The sequence below is a fragment of the Urocitellus parryii genome, chromosome 8 (genome assembly GCF_045843805.1).
Source record: "Urocitellus parryii isolate mUroPar1 chromosome 8, mUroPar1.hap1, whole genome shotgun sequence".
Taxonomy (NCBI): Eukaryota; Metazoa; Chordata; class Mammalia; order Rodentia; family Sciuridae; genus Urocitellus; species Urocitellus parryii.
This window is the reverse complement of record NC_135538.1, coordinates 83,453,590-83,469,223: the sequence shown is the minus strand read 5'-3', so window position 1 is coordinate 83,469,223 and position 15,634 is coordinate 83,453,590. Positions and strand designations below refer to the sequence as shown.

Genomic DNA, 15,634 nt, shown 5'->3' with positions numbered 1-15,634 from the left:
TATGCGGTGCTGAGAATTGAACCCAGTGCCTCAAACATGCTAGGCAAGGGCTCTACCACTGAGCCACAACCCCAGCACCCCCATAACACACATTTAATTTTTATTTATGTAAAGTCCAAAATGGCATTCCTGAATGCTCTTCCTAGTGGGATTCAGACACCCAGGTTCCTTCCATATTTTAGCTCAATCATCATCAAAACATGGCTCCCCAATTTGTAGGGGAAGAGCACAGAGTCTCTCATATAAGAGGATTTTCTGGAGTAGGCCTAGAAATGGGTCATGCTACCACTGTCCATTTTCAGTCAGCAAAGGAGGCTGGGGCCCATGATTATATTGGCTCAGTGAATGTTTTCTTTTTTAAGAAAACGGGAAATAATAAGTATAAGGGAAAAATAATTTTAGGGTGTCAATACTTAAATACTTAAAATGGACACTTACTGTATTTTTTCCTTAGTTGCAAGAGCAATATATTCTCGGTGCTTACAACTTGATTAATACTGGAAGTAAAAGAAAGAAACCTGAATCACCCATGATCTGCCACCCAAATATAAACACAACTAACTAAATTCCTATAAAGTTAAGAACTATCTTTAAAAAGTCATTTAAGGGAACATAGTGAAGAATGGATGGGATTCTACAGTATTTTTTTTTTATTTCTTTCTTTCTTTTTCTTCCCCCCCTCCCTCCCTCCCTTCCTCCCTCCCTTCCTTCCTTCCTTCCTTCCTTTCTGGAGATTGATTTCAGGGGTGCTTAACCACTGAGCCAAATCCCTAGGCCTTTTTATGTTTTATTTTGAGATACAGTTTTGCCACATTGTTTAGGGACTGCTGAGTTGCTGAGGATTGTCCTGCCTCAACCTCCTGAGTCACTGGGATTTCAGGGGTGTGCCATTGTACCCAGCTACAATAGTTCTTTATATAAATGTTTATCCTCTACCAGCATAGAGAAATTAGCACTATCATCAAATGAGATAAAAGTTTATCTACATCTGTGGATCTCTTCTCCAATGAAAGGTGACCCACTGGGTGGGTAAATTTGGTCTAAGAATCAAGGAGAGGAGTGTGTGTGTGTTGGGGGGGCAGGTCACTTTGTTTCTTAGAGGAGCAATTCAGGGAGGTGGTAGGCTTTGTTTTTCTGGAGAGGAAGTGTAGGTTAGGTCTTAACATCTGAGTTTGAGTTCTAGAACTATTCTGATACTAGTTTTGTGATCCTGGGCAATTTATTTAACTGCTCTGAGCATCCATTTGCTTATCTTTAAAATGGAGATAATGAAGCCAACTTCCCCAGGCAGTTATGAAATTGAAATCAGTATGTAATATACCTATTATGTACTCAATACAGAACAACTGCTAATATTATTAGAAATAATACTGAAGAAGAAGATGCAGAAAGCATCATTTCCTTCTTCACTGGAAGCAGATCTCATTTTTGATTACTGAACTGTTGTTTCTGAAAATGAATGAAACCTGGTCTTATACTAGGGCTAAAGAAAATATTGAAGTATTAAATCACAGGGGTGATACTGAAGATAGTTCCACATTTGCTATTTATTCATTAAAAAATTATAATTTGGGCAGTTTTACTGCAGTGCAGAGGTACAAAATAACAGATGATTTTGAGAAATGTTTGGTCTTTGCTTGGACTTTGGTCTAGAATTTCTCTCAGTCTTATCTTTTCTGCAGTGACCTTTATCAGTCTCTCTTTAAGAAAAAAAATTTCGGCTGGGGATGTGGCTCAAGCGGTAGTGCAGGCATGCGTGGGGCCCAGGTTTGATCCTCAGCACCACATACCAACAAAGATGTTGTGTCCGCCGAGAACTAAAAAAAAATAAATATTAAAAAAAAAAATTCTCTCTCTCCTCTCTCACTCTCTCTTTAAAAAAAAAAATTTCTAGTTGCAGTTGGCCATAATGCCTTTATTTATTTATTTCTTATGTGTGGCACTGAGGATCCAACCCAGTGCCTCACACGTGCTGGCAAGTGCTCTACCACTGAGCTACAACCCCAGCCTTATCAGTCTTTCTTTTACAACAAACAGTACCTGCACTGGGAGTACATGATACTGTGGCTTGGTTTTAAACTTTATTCTTAGATTTTTTTTCTTTTGGGAAAAGTGTTCCTCATATATTCCTGGGAAGGACAAGTGCTCAAGATTAGGTCCGGAAAACCCTGTCCAGGGAAGAAAATGGATCTCTGAAAAGGAAAGAAGGAAAATGCTACTTCTTTCTTGGGCAGTTTTTGGCTCTGTCAACATAGAGTTTCATTGAAACTCCCCTTGCTAGGAGCATTCTCTCTCTTTCAAAAGAGAGTGTTATTCTTTTATCAGAGCTGTGAGTATTGTTCTCAGAACAGGTGCTTCCTGTAAATGTCAGCACTTAAGGATCAAGTCATTTCTCCCTCCTTGTCCTTAACATCCTTTACTTTATCTAACTTCTTACATCCTTTGTTTATGTAACAATTTGTAGATAAATGAGGACTTTTAAGTCTTCTAGGTCTGCATCTTCATAAAATTCATATTTTGTAATCCCCCCCCCATTACTGTAAACACAAACAAATGCATTTCAGATCTGATTGCTTCATCAGCTTTCTCTGCAGGCCTCCAAGCAAAGACTGGTTTTAATGGAGATTTATCTTCTAGCAGAGTTAAGGAGAGGGACTGATTTTGAGTGCCTCAATTCCAATGGTGCTGGACAGCTTTAGAAATCTCTGGGGTGGGTTTTTTTTTTTTCCCATTAGCAAAATGTATTTTGGGTTTAATTTGTATTAGAAATAGTAATGGATTCAGATTGTTGAATGTACTTTAATAAAGGCAGAAAAATATGGCTTTTCTTCAGGGGAGAGTTCATTATTTGATGGATAGACATAGGGGAAATTTAATTTACATTTCCATGCTTGAGGCCAGCAGTATTGATTGCATTACAATTATTCATTTTAAAAAATAGATTACTTCTACATTTATTGGGGAGTGGTTACTGGTTATGTTTTTCTTTCTTTCTTCTAATTTTTTTTTTTTTTTTGTGAAAAATAGCCCTAAAGAAAAAAATGTTTCTACTAAACTTTACGGAATTCTGTAAAGGTGTATTAATGTCTTTTTTTTTTTTTTTGTACTAGAAATTGAACCCAGGGTGCTTAACCACTGAACCACATCCCCAGCTCTTTTTTATATGTTATTTAGAGACAGAGTCTTGCTGAGTTTCTTAGGGCCTCATTAAATTGCTGAGGCTGGCTTTGAACTTGTGATCCTCCTGTTTTAGCCTCCTGAGCTGCTGGGATTATAGGTGTGTGCCAGGCTTTTTTTTTTTTTTTTTTTTTAAATAATTTTATTTATTTATTTATTTATTTATATATGTGGTGCTGAGGATCAAACTCAGTGCCTCCCTCACACGTGATCGACAAATACTCTACCACTGAGCCACAACCCCAGCCCCCAATGTCTCTTTAAAGATTTAGATTCTCAAGAGTACTTGTATCATCCCCATGTCACTGCCACCACTATCATCATCAGTAGCATCATCACCATCATCTCTCAGTTAAAACAACTATAGAGCTATTTTTAGTAATAAACATAATTGATAAAGCATTTGGAAAAGTTCAGCAGGTAATAAATACCAGAGGAGTGAAGATGGAGCAGCTCTTGGCTTAGAATCAGTCTATAATATTGGGTGGAGAGTGAGTCTGGCCCCTTTTTCTCTTCCTTAGTCTGTGGTTTATCTCTTTCCCCCTGCAGAGTTGCCCTGGAGTTCCATGCCAAATCAGGAGAAAAAATTCAGAACATTGGGATTCACCAGTTGTAAATGAGAACTCTTAAGGCATATGAAAGCATTGAATTATTCTGATGTCATTGAAATAATCTCCATTTTATTTCCCTTCTCTTTCTATAATATGAAAATTTCATTTATACACTTTCACTAGTTTTCTGGAGCAAGATTTACTTCAAATAAGAAAGAGCATAGTCTTTCTCCCCATTAATGAATTAATTTTCACTGGTTTTGGAAATTTGATTTAAATAAAGAAACTGAACTAAAATGCTAGCTGAAAATGGGGGGACTCTGCATGGGCCTCTCCTGGTGAGTGCCTTTTGGCTAGAGGCACCATTAGATTTTAATGTTGCCAGTCCCACTCCTATTTAATGTTGCCAGTCCCACTTTCCATTAAGGTATTGGGATGAGGTACTCTCTATGTCCATATCCTCTGATTACTTGCTTTTAGTTTTTGCCTTAAACTTTGGAAAGTTAATGGAGCATCTTCACTTTCTATTTTTTCAGAATTTGAAATCTATTTTGTCTTTTATTATCTTTCTTTCTTTGACTATGGGGTATTTTATTTTTTTATCATGTTCTGGTAAGGGTGAGAAAATTTTAAAATTTGAGATATCAGCTGAAGAACTTAGAAAAAAAAACCATCTAGTTCATTTAGAATGGCTTTCTGGTGAAAACAATGCTACTGAACATACATTTCACGCTGCACAGCTCAAAATCAGTCCCATGGTTTTTATGAAAGTCGATTAATTAGTGTAGTGTGTGGGCAGATCTCCCAGGGCAGGTTTTCACAGGCAGCTTTGCCAGTGGAACTCTGTCTGAACCTGTAGTTAGGTGAGAATTATTGTTAAAGGGTGTAGGCTCTTCATTCACATATCTTTGGTATTGTGTGGGATATATATTAAAGGTAGGCGGATCCTGAGGATAAAGGACCATAGTGTAATAGATGTGCTTGGGCTTTGGAGTCAGGCTACCTGGATGCAGGTGCTGGTCTTTTCACTTAATGGTTGTGTGGCTGTGGGCAGTTATGGTTTCAGTTTTATCATCTGAAAAATAGTGGTTTCTGCCTCATACAATGTTATACTTAGTGTGAGGATTCAATGAGGTAACATTTAAAGTACTGAACACATAGGAATTGTTTAAGAAATTGGTAGCTACTGTTATTATAAGAAAATAGCAACAATTCATGTCAAAGGCAATTTTATTAATCACCTATTGGGATGATCTCAAACTGAGAACTCTATATAAAGACGCATCACTAGGAAAGAATGGGAAGGTATTTAGCACATTAAATATTGTGTTTTCGCACAGTGCCAGGGACTTTATGTGAGGTATTTAATTTCTATAACCTTTTGAAGTAGGCACTATTATTTTCATTTTGGAGATGAGGAAACCTGAGAGAGAACAGTTTATTTTCCCGAGTTAACCAGGTTAGTAAATAGTGAAGCCTGAAGTTAGTTTGAGGTCTAGAGACCAGAAGGTTTTCTATTACCTGGAGAAGAGTGAAAGATTTTTGGTTTGCTTCATTTTGGGATATTGATGGAATGCTATATAGTCATCTTTCTCTAAAATCATTTTCACATTTGCTTACAGTTTAGACTGGGAACTAATGAAATCTGATTTGGATCTGAAAAACTTCAAGGTAAAATACCAGCTCTCCTTTTAGTTTATCATGAGCTTTATAGAGTTTTGGAGTGGAAGGGACCTCAAAGATAAGCCAACTTAAACATCTTATTTATGGAGGAGGAGACGGAGGAGAGGTATTGTGTTTGAGAACTTAGTCAAAGTTAAATCACTTATTGGTGGCAAAGCTGGAAACATATTGTAGGTCTTCAAATTTTCAGTCCACTGCTCTTTTCATTATCCTTCAAGAAACTTTCCTAATATATGGAGAACTTTGGGTAAGGCTATAATATATTTGCAAATGTTAATTCTTCTGATGTGGAAGAAAATAAAGCTTGGAGTTTGAAAATGATTACTTGCATATTTGTGCAAGTGTCTTGTTTCATTTCAAGGTAGGGCTGCTTTTATGGGGTGGAGACTAGGTTGGGAGCATCATAGATCTTTAAAACATTAAATTCTATAGCCGTGTTTCTCAAAGTATGAATTGTACTTTCTAAAGATGCAGATTAATGGCCACTCTCAAGAAATGGGTAAGGTATAGAAATGTAAGTTTTAGGTTCAGCCATCACAACAGGCGATTCTTAGCCATAATAAAATGAGACCAACTATCTTTAGTGTCTCACAAATTGTACTTGACCAAATACTGGAAATCCTGGGAGTGAGTGGCATGCCCTTGCAAGCCTGAAATGACTCATGGCAGCTGAGAGGGCCCCTCCTGGACTTCTGTGTTTGCCCTTGGAGCAGCCCCCAATCCACTGGTGTCAATTTTCAGCAACAGAGAAATGTGTCTTGGGGCTTGATTGTGAATTAATGATTGGGTAAAGTTGAAAGTAAACACATTAATTCTTTAAAGCTTAAGTTAAACATGTGCTGCTCTTTTTCTAACACTCAATGAGTCACTGTCTTTGTGACTCACTGAAGGGTTGTGGTGGAAATAGAAATCAGATCCTGTAAAACTTTGGGCTGGGTTACTGTTGATCTCTTATGTTCAGTTAAGATGTCTTTATAATACTTTATAATACATGCCCTTCATTAATTTATTATTTATGGATTATTTCTTGTGTGTGAAGCATGAATGAATGGATTGTGGGACAAAAGGAAGGATTTCACTGGAGATTCCGGAAGAATAATGTACAATATTTAAATCGCACATTGATAAGCACAGTGAGGCTTATCAATTGGTACTAAGTTACAGTTGCATGTAAGGCATTCTGGAGTGCTATTGCATTGTAGGGTGACTATAGATAACAATAATATACTGCATGTCAAAAAGCTAGAAGAAAGGATTTTGAAAATTTTTGCCATAAGGAAATGATAAATGTTTGAGGGGATATGTTTAACTTGATTTAAAAATTACATTATGTATACATCACATGATTCTCCACGAATAGGAACACTTTTAATGTTTTTGTATATCAGTTAAAGTAACTTAAAAAAAATATTTCTGACTTGAGGGATTGGATAAATGCTAGTAACGCATACACATAAAATGCAGAAGACTGGAGAAATTTTCATTTTTTGTTTGTATAAAAAATTCAATGTGGTTTGCAAATAGTGCTTCTTGTGTCTGACTCTGTGCATGGTAGTTACCTTTTACTTCCAGAGGGATAAAGATGCCCATTCATACATGTCCCATGGTTATTCACAGACTAGAGAAGGGAAGGGTGTGCCAGAGGAAAGAGCAGATGGCTGGGAGTTGTCTCATGGAGGTGTTAGGGGTTTCTATGTGTTTTCTGAAGAGACATTTCGTTCTGCTCTGGGTGTGAGTTTGATGATGCATTCAGGTGGAGATGCTCAGTGACAGTTTTGAAATTGTAGTGGGGGAGAGAATTTAAGGCATTGTTTCCATAGAGACAATATTTGGAACACATGAATGGAAGAGAAAGACTGAGGGCAGAAGCTTTGAAGGAGGAAAATAAGCCAATGAGCTGTCAGAGAAGGGTAGATTGAAGGGGGTGAGGTGTCTCAGAAACTAAGGGAGGAGAAAATTCTGAGAAGGAAGCTTTGACAGTGCCAAGGAGTCCCTAAAACCAGAGAGAGACGAAAAGGTAAGGGCACAGGAAACGATATCTGTGACCTATACATGAATGGCTCTAAGTTGCATGTTGGAAGCAAAGACAAATTTTTAGCAATGAACAGAAGGTAAGAAAATAAATCAGAGAGTGATTTCTTTCTAGAAGTTTGGAGGTTGAAAGGACAGAGGCAGATAGTCTTTTAAAAGGCACACCAGCGAGATAAATGTGACCAAAGGTGGGGATGGATAATTCATGGGTCAGGAGAGGTGGGATCAGGATCAGGATCAGGGGCACAGGGGATTGGATTATCTTTAAAGTTGTACTTTTCATTTGATGAGAGAAAGAAAGAGAGAATATGTAAGGAAAGAAACATTTTGACATATAATTGAGATGAAAAAATAAAATTGAAATGCAGTTTTAGGAAAACTTTGCTACAGTTATCTACCGGTCTCTAAATTATACAGATCCTGCCTGTACAGAAATTCCTCTCTGTAGGAAGTAGGGATAAATGTAGTGGCACATCAGAAAAAGAAACAAAAAATTGGAAAAATTCTCTGGTAGTGCCCTAAACTGCTGGACTGTGAGAAATTGGAATGCAATTTGGACTTGTGTTAGTGTCTAGAGGACAGCGTGGGGAGAATAAAAAGGAAAGGGTTGTTTGTGCTGATGGGGTGCCTCACCTGAAGAGTGAAAGGATGGGTAGAGTTATTTTTTTACTGTTATTTTGTCAGTGTATGGAGTGGCATTATAACTATTTCTTGGACTGGGCTAAGCTGACCATCATACCAAAGGTATAGTAACAAAATTCGAGGAGGAGGATTTTAGTGGATCCTGGCCTTGATTTATCTCTTTTACTCTTTACTTCCTTCAGGAAAAGTCTGAATTGACTTGTTATCCCTTGCCAGGCTCCTGGTGAAGATGGTCAAAGAAGATTTAGTGGGGGGAATAGCAGTATGTAGCTCTGTGAGACTTTACTTCTGAGGAAATGATTCATGAATTAAAATCTAAAAACCAGAGTGGTAAAGAGGTTGGAAATAAATGGGGAGTTTTTTTTTTTTTTTTTTTTTTTAAAGACCACCCGGAAGCTTCCATTTGGTGGGGCAATGTTAGGAATTTACATTTGTGTGGATGTAACTGGCAGAAATGATTTTGTATTAAAAACCTAAATTTTGCTAAAATATGTATGATGTCTCCTCAGGCACATAAAGATAGGCCATTTATTACTTTAAGCATTTTAAGCATTATTACGCACCAAATTGTACATGGCACGATGCTAGGTGACATAATTTGTGACCACACATAATTCTGGTCCCTGTGCTCTTCCCAGGGAAGCAGAGTAGGCGTCATTTCATGTGCCAACTGGAGTTGATAGTAAAGGCTGGTTGGAGTGCTGTGTGGACAGTTTCAAAGTCAAGTTAGGTTTACTGGATTGAAAGTTAGTTAAGTTCGCTGTGTGTGCTAGTGGGAGGGGAGAGTATGGAGTGAATGTTGCAGATGATTCTGTTGGGTTGGAGAGGCATGGTTATCTCTGTGGCTGAGTTTGAGTTAATAATATGGGCAAGAGAAAAGATAAAAGATGGGATTTATTCAAATACTTATGTGAGAGTGTAATAAAACTATGGAGGGAAGATGGGAATATGTTTGGACTACTTTGGAAGGAATAGCTCCCTCCTTTGGAGGGAGCACAACACTATGTTTGGAAGGCACATGTGTCAGAATGAGAGTTCTAGAGCTACACTGAAAATTAATCCTTACATCACCTGATATTCATAGTGCCTACCTCAGATTTGTTGTGAAGGTTAAATAAGATAATGCTTTAAAGCTGTACCATCCAATATGGTAGACACTAGTTAGTTGGTTTTTAAGTACTTGAACTGTGGCTTATATGAATTGAGATGAGCTATGAATATAAAACACACTGGATTTTGAATACTTGGTAACAAAATTTTAACAATACTCACAATTTTTTGTATCCATTATATGTTTGATGATAATATTTCAGACATATTGGGTTAAATACAATATGCAATTAAAATTAATTTGACCCATTTCCTTTTTCTTTTTTTAGGCATTTCTTAGAATGTCTATTACAGTGCCTGGCATGTAATAAACAGTGAATGTCAGTTAGTTGGCATTTCCTAGTATTGGATGTTAATACTTGTGGCACGAGTCCATGGCTCTCTGTTCATGGCTGATGTTAGGCCTTCAACCTTATTCCTTGAGAAAGGAGGTGGTGTCTCTAAAAAGTGCACCATACCACATCGGGTAACAACCTTTTTCTGTAAAGGGTAAATACTGTAGGTTATGCTGACCTCTTGGTCTTTATTGCAGCTACTCAGTGCTGCCTTTTAGCTTGAAAGCAGCTATAGACTCTTCATGAACAAGTGAGTGTGGCTGTGTACCAACAGAACTTTACTTATGGATGCTGAAATTGGGAGTGTATATAATTTTCAATTATCATGAAATATCATTCTTCTTTTGATTTTTCCCCATCTGTTTAAAAATGAAAAAAAACAGGCCTAGTTCATGGACTATATAAAAAAATAGTTGTGGGCCAGATTTACTCTGTAGGATATAGCTTGCCAACCTTGCCATTTAACAACCAAGACATTTGCCTCTTAGTTTTTCATTTGTAGCTAACCTAACATTGAGTTTATACTGTGCATTTTGTTTATGTTTAGTGGTTTTTTGTTTGATCTGATTTCACTGAACTGCCTAAATGGAATAAAACATTATGTATGAAACTCTTATTTATTGAGGTATTTATAAGCAAGGGAAGGCAGGCGAGAACAAACAAAGAAACAAACAAACACCAAAAGGAGGATCTAAGAGACCGCAGGAGATTTTGTTCTGTTTTGATGACTTGTAATTTCTACATAAATTCAATTTACTGGATGATTATTTAACCTCTAAGTGACAATAAACTATAAAGCAGAAACATTGTATTTTAAGATTTGTCTTCCACAGATTTGAGGTGGAAATCCTTCCTTCTCATTTTGTCCATTTGTAGAGCAAAGAATATGCTGTCTAGTGAGATAAAATTTAATATGTTGATAAAGGGGTAAAAAATTTCAGCTAAGAATAAAGTTTGTTACTGCTTATGACTAAAAAGCAAGAGCAACCAATGAGAATTAAGAGGTAAACACTAAGTGAGACTATATATAGTGGAAAATCCATTTTTTTTTTTTTGGTAGAGTATTTCTGGACCTAGATGGATTTCCAATTACACACTCTGCCTTCAATGATTCTTCAGGACAGATGTCAGAAGAGGCAACATATGGTATTACAGAGTGTGTTTAAAAAGTTAAGGGAAGGTTAGTTTTTGTGTATGCTTATTATACAACTTAAAAATAGCTTTGACTCTATTTGTAAATCAAATGGCCAGTTCTCAGGCTGTGCCAAGCGTGAAGTCTTAAAACAAGGTCTCTTTTGAGTTGCTTAGGTGACGTGGGGAAGGAGAAACCATCTGAGAGGGTTTTCAGATTGACTATCTCTGGTCATACACAAAAATAGTCAGTTTTACAGAGTGATCCAGAATAACACTAAGAAGAACTGTAAGTAAATTGTATCTTTGGTTAGTGATTTCAAAGATTGCCCTGCCCCCTTTCAAGAGATGGTGACTAGTTCCCATGTCTCAGTGGAGCCTTGCCAAAAGGGAAAAAATATTCACAACAGTTTGCAAATACTATCCATTTAAATTCTCAACCTAGCAACAGCAGAGAAAGAGATTATTATTCCTCACCTAACACTGCCCCAACCCCCAGTACTCCTAGTTTTTATGTTTTGGTGGCATAAATTATTGCTAAAATGTTAGGACTTTCAGATATTAATTCGGACTCAATAAACACTTAGGAAATTGCAAGCTGTGTTTGTAAATTTAAAGGGAAGACAGAAAGTTAAAAAAATTATTATTTAAAGTTGACCTTTAAATAAGAATACAGGAAACCAGTAACTATTCCATCAGTCCGATTTCTCTTTGCATTGTCTGAGCTACTCCTGGGATCCAGCAAGAATGAGAGGTGGGTGAGACACTCTAGTTTTTGGATGGAGCTTCTCTCTCTCTTTTTTTTAATTGATTTTATTTTTTAAATACATGACAACGGAATGCATTACAATTCTTATTACACATCTAGAGCACAATTTTTCATATCTCTGTATATAAAGTATGTTCACACCAATTCATGTCTTCATACATGTACTTTGGATGATGATGTCCATCATATTCCACCATCATTGCTAATCCCTTGCCCCCTCTCTTCCCCTCCCACCCGTCTCTGCCCTATCTCAAGTTCATCTGTTCCTTCCATGCTCCCCCTCCCTACCCCACTATGAGTCAGTCACCTTATATCAGAGAAAACATTCGGCATTTGTATTTTTGGGATTGGCTAACTTCATTTAGCATTATCTTCTCCGACTTGGATGGAGCTTCTCTTTCTAGCCATGTATCTTTCTTGGTTTTGTGAACAGATGTGGTCAAGTGTCTGCATGGGACCTAAGCATGCAGTCAGTCAGTCAACTTCTCTCTAATGAGCAAACCCTTCCAAGGTTTGACTAAACTAAAAACCACATTAAAAAAAAAGTTATATGAGATGAGATTTCTTGCCCTTCAAATCTGGTGAACTTGTTTTGAATTGCTAAAATGCTTGCCCTCCACTTGATCAACCTACGGAGATTTATTTGAATGAATTGCAGATTCCCATCCCTTTCCACTTTCTCCTTGCTTGATGTCACTTGGACAAAAATAAATTCTTGCCCCCCCCAACCCTCCTTATCTTTGCAAATTTGCTGGCAGTTGGAGGCAGACTGTCGGTCAGACCAGGGGAGAAAGGAAGCATATTGTTTCCTCCAATCACTAAGCTGACAAAATAGTCAGCCCCTGATGATTTATCCCACAATAATGAAAAATAAGTACCCCTCAGTAATGGAGGGCACTGTTTTATTGGTGGAGCTCATTACAGTTTAATTTTTTTCTGTTTTACTCTAATGTGGGACACTAGTAGACGTTGTGCTGGACTATTCAGATCCCCTGCAGGCATGAAGGATTTCTTTCTGCAAGCTGCTGAGGGTCCTGCTGTCTACTGCTCTCAGAGCTTTGCCCTTTTCCCACCTTTTGGAAAGGGCAGCTAGGCTCCTGAATCCACAGGTTCTGATGACTGATTAACATAGAGTTGAGGAGAGAAAGGAGTTCAAGATGACTGAGATTCTTAACCTCTGTGATCGAGGAAGTGAGGGCTGGCAGCATTCACATAGGCTATGCAGGCTGTGGAATTTTGACAGTAGATGAAGGTAGGTACGAGAGTGTAACTGCTTCTTGTACTGAGAGTCAGGGCAGAGTGGTGACAGCTCAGACCCAGGAGCCTGGCTGCCTTGTCAGAGCCCTGGCCCCATCACTCTAGTCTGTGTGATCCCAAGTGAGTCTCTTCACATTTCTGTGGCTCAAGGCTCTCATTTGTAAAATAGAATCGTTGTGAGGATTAAACCAGTTCAGGTAGGCAGTGCTTTTAGAACTCTATAAATAATATTATTATTTTATTCACAAAATTAAAAAATTGTATTCTGTCAGCTCTGCTTCTAAGTAGAGATTTAAGTGTTATATCCTTTAGGCTAGGGCTGTCTAATAGAAGTATAATAACTACATAAGTCTTGCTGAAAGCTCGGGTCTTGTTCCTGATGCCAAGTCAATAATGAGGACACGGTTTTGAGAAAAAGGAAAATGATTTATTGCTTTGCTAGCAAAGGAGAAACATGGGACTCCTGTCTCAGAGGCTGTGATTCTATCCATCAGGGTAACCAGGGGGCCTTTAAAAGAGCCATTCAAAAGCTACATTTCACGTGGTCTCTGTTGGAGTTGTAATTTACTTGTTAATTTAGGAAGTAGTCATTTCTGAGATCTTCTGGTTTCATCCCCCAAGTCTGGATTACTTCCTTGCTATGATGAGTGTATACTCAAGAACAGATAAATCTGCCTAAAATGGGAAAGAAAGGTAATCCGGTGTCCCCTGAGATTAGGGAGGGGAGAGATTAGGGAGGAACAGGAAAGGAGGAAGAAAAGGAAACGCCTAAAAGCACAAAGTGGACACTGTTACATAAATAATTGAAGATTTTCTAGTAGCTCTATTTAAAACGGTAAAAAAACAAGTAAAATTAATTTTAATGATATACTTTAACCCAATAATTTACAAATAACAGTTCAACATGGATGAAATTATTGATGAGGCATTTTATACTCTTGTTCTAAGTCTTAAAAATATGGGGTGTATTTTATAAGTGCTGTGTATTTCAATGGCTCAATAGCCACATGTGGCCAGAGGGTACCACATAGGACCTCCCAGCTTTAGAGGTTGCTAGTTAATCTTGTTTCACAAGTGTTCCAGTTACCTATCTTCATGAAGTAAGTCACCCCCAAATTTATTAGTTTAAAACAATAGTGGTTTATTATTTCTTATAATTCTTTTTTTTTTACTTTTCATCTTTTATTCTGTCACCATTTGATTATTATTATTATTATTATTTTTTGAATCAAATGGGGTGTATTACTCAGCTTATTTGTACTTACTAGATTGATGATTATTGCCTGATCAAATATTTCTGTGATAGTTGTGAAATTTTCTAATTCCAGGACTCTGTCTGTATTTGTTAGATGAGATTTTATGATAAGTAAGAACTTCTGTTCTCCCTCGTTTAACCATTTATTTAATTATATAGCAGCATGCTCATTGAATCTTGAATCTTGTTACCCATTATTTATGTCCATGGTCAGGTTGTCTGGCCATAATATTTTTAATTGAGAAAACATTTTCTCCAAAATGTAATGAGATACCTATTAAGAATTTTATTTTTCCTGCTATATTGAAATGTTCAATTGTTTCAGCCCAAATCTTTCACAGGGCATGTCCTTTTGATTGCAGAGCACCATACTTCTCTCATGGAAGGGCCTTGTGTATGCTGGGCAAGCACTCTACCACTCAGCCATACACTTAACCTAACAAATATTTTGTAAGACAGAATTTGTTAAGTAAATTGGCTGTATTTTTTTCCAAGGATATACAAAGTTTAGTTGCTACAGCACCCTAGGGCTTTCTAATTTGATTTCAATTCATTGTGGAATATATTTATTCTATTAAAAATAAAACCTTAATGCACAGAGCCCCTTACCCCATTGAGATATTCTCAAAGCACAACTGAGTATATATACAAAGGATATGAAATCAGCATGTCAAAGACATCTGCACTCCCTTGTTCATGGGAACATTTCTTGTAGTGATTATTACATTGAATCAACCTGTCTGTCATCTGTAGGTAAAGGGATAAAGGAAATGCGGTGTATATTCACAATGGAATACAGTTCAGCCTTAGAAAGGGAGATTCTGTCATTTGTGACAACATGAATAAATCTGAGGGTATTATATTAAATGAAGTAAGCCAGGCACAGAAAAACAAATACTACATGATCTCATTATATGTAGAATCTAAAATATTGAGCTTAGAGAATCAGAGAGTAAAATGATGTTTATAGGAGGCTGGGCTGGGGTCTTGGGGAGATGTTGGTCAAAGAACACAAAATTTCCATTTGACAGGAGGAGTAAGTTCAGGAGATCTATTGTACGTCGTGGTTATGGTGATTAATGACAGTATTTTATATACTTGAAACCTGCTAAGAAAGTAGATTTTAAGTTTTCTTACTACAAACAAATGAGAAATGTGTGAGGTAATGCATATATTAATCAGCTTTTTAGCCATTGCACAAATTATATGTATCAAAACATCTGTACACCATAAATATATGCAATTTTACCTATCGAAAAGAATACAAATATTTAAAATATGCAGATTAAACCTATCACACAATAACATTTTACTAACAACAACAACAACAAAAAATCCAGGACAAATGCTAAATCAGGATGTGGATAACAGGGTCACTTGGGATACTGGTATAAGGGCTCACCCTGTGCAGAGAGCCAGCCTCACCTCTGCTGCCCTCTCCTGGCCAGTGGCTTGGCCCAACCAGGTCTTTGCTTCTGTAGCCCTCTGCTGCTGTGGATTTGCTGCTTCTCTGCCTGGAGCATGCTTCCTGTCCTTCCTCACCTTGCTGATTTCTCCTATCTTAGAATGGTAGATGCTGACATTGTTTTCTCTAGGTGTTCTCCCTCCATTCCTTCTAAATGCTCCCCATTCACCCCCTCTCTATCTGTTCATTGTGGAATATATTTATATTTTTCACTTTCCTAAAACATGT

At 37.3% G+C, this 15,634-nt stretch overlaps 1 protein-coding gene across 1 annotated transcript in view; it reads left to right on the top strand.

Moving 5' to 3' along the window:
- Cd109 (CD109 molecule) overlaps positions 1 to 15,634 on the top strand; it is a 126,638-nt gene that overhangs the window by 1,548 nt on the left and 109,456 nt on the right. The gene's annotated exons all lie outside the window — the stretch shown is intronic.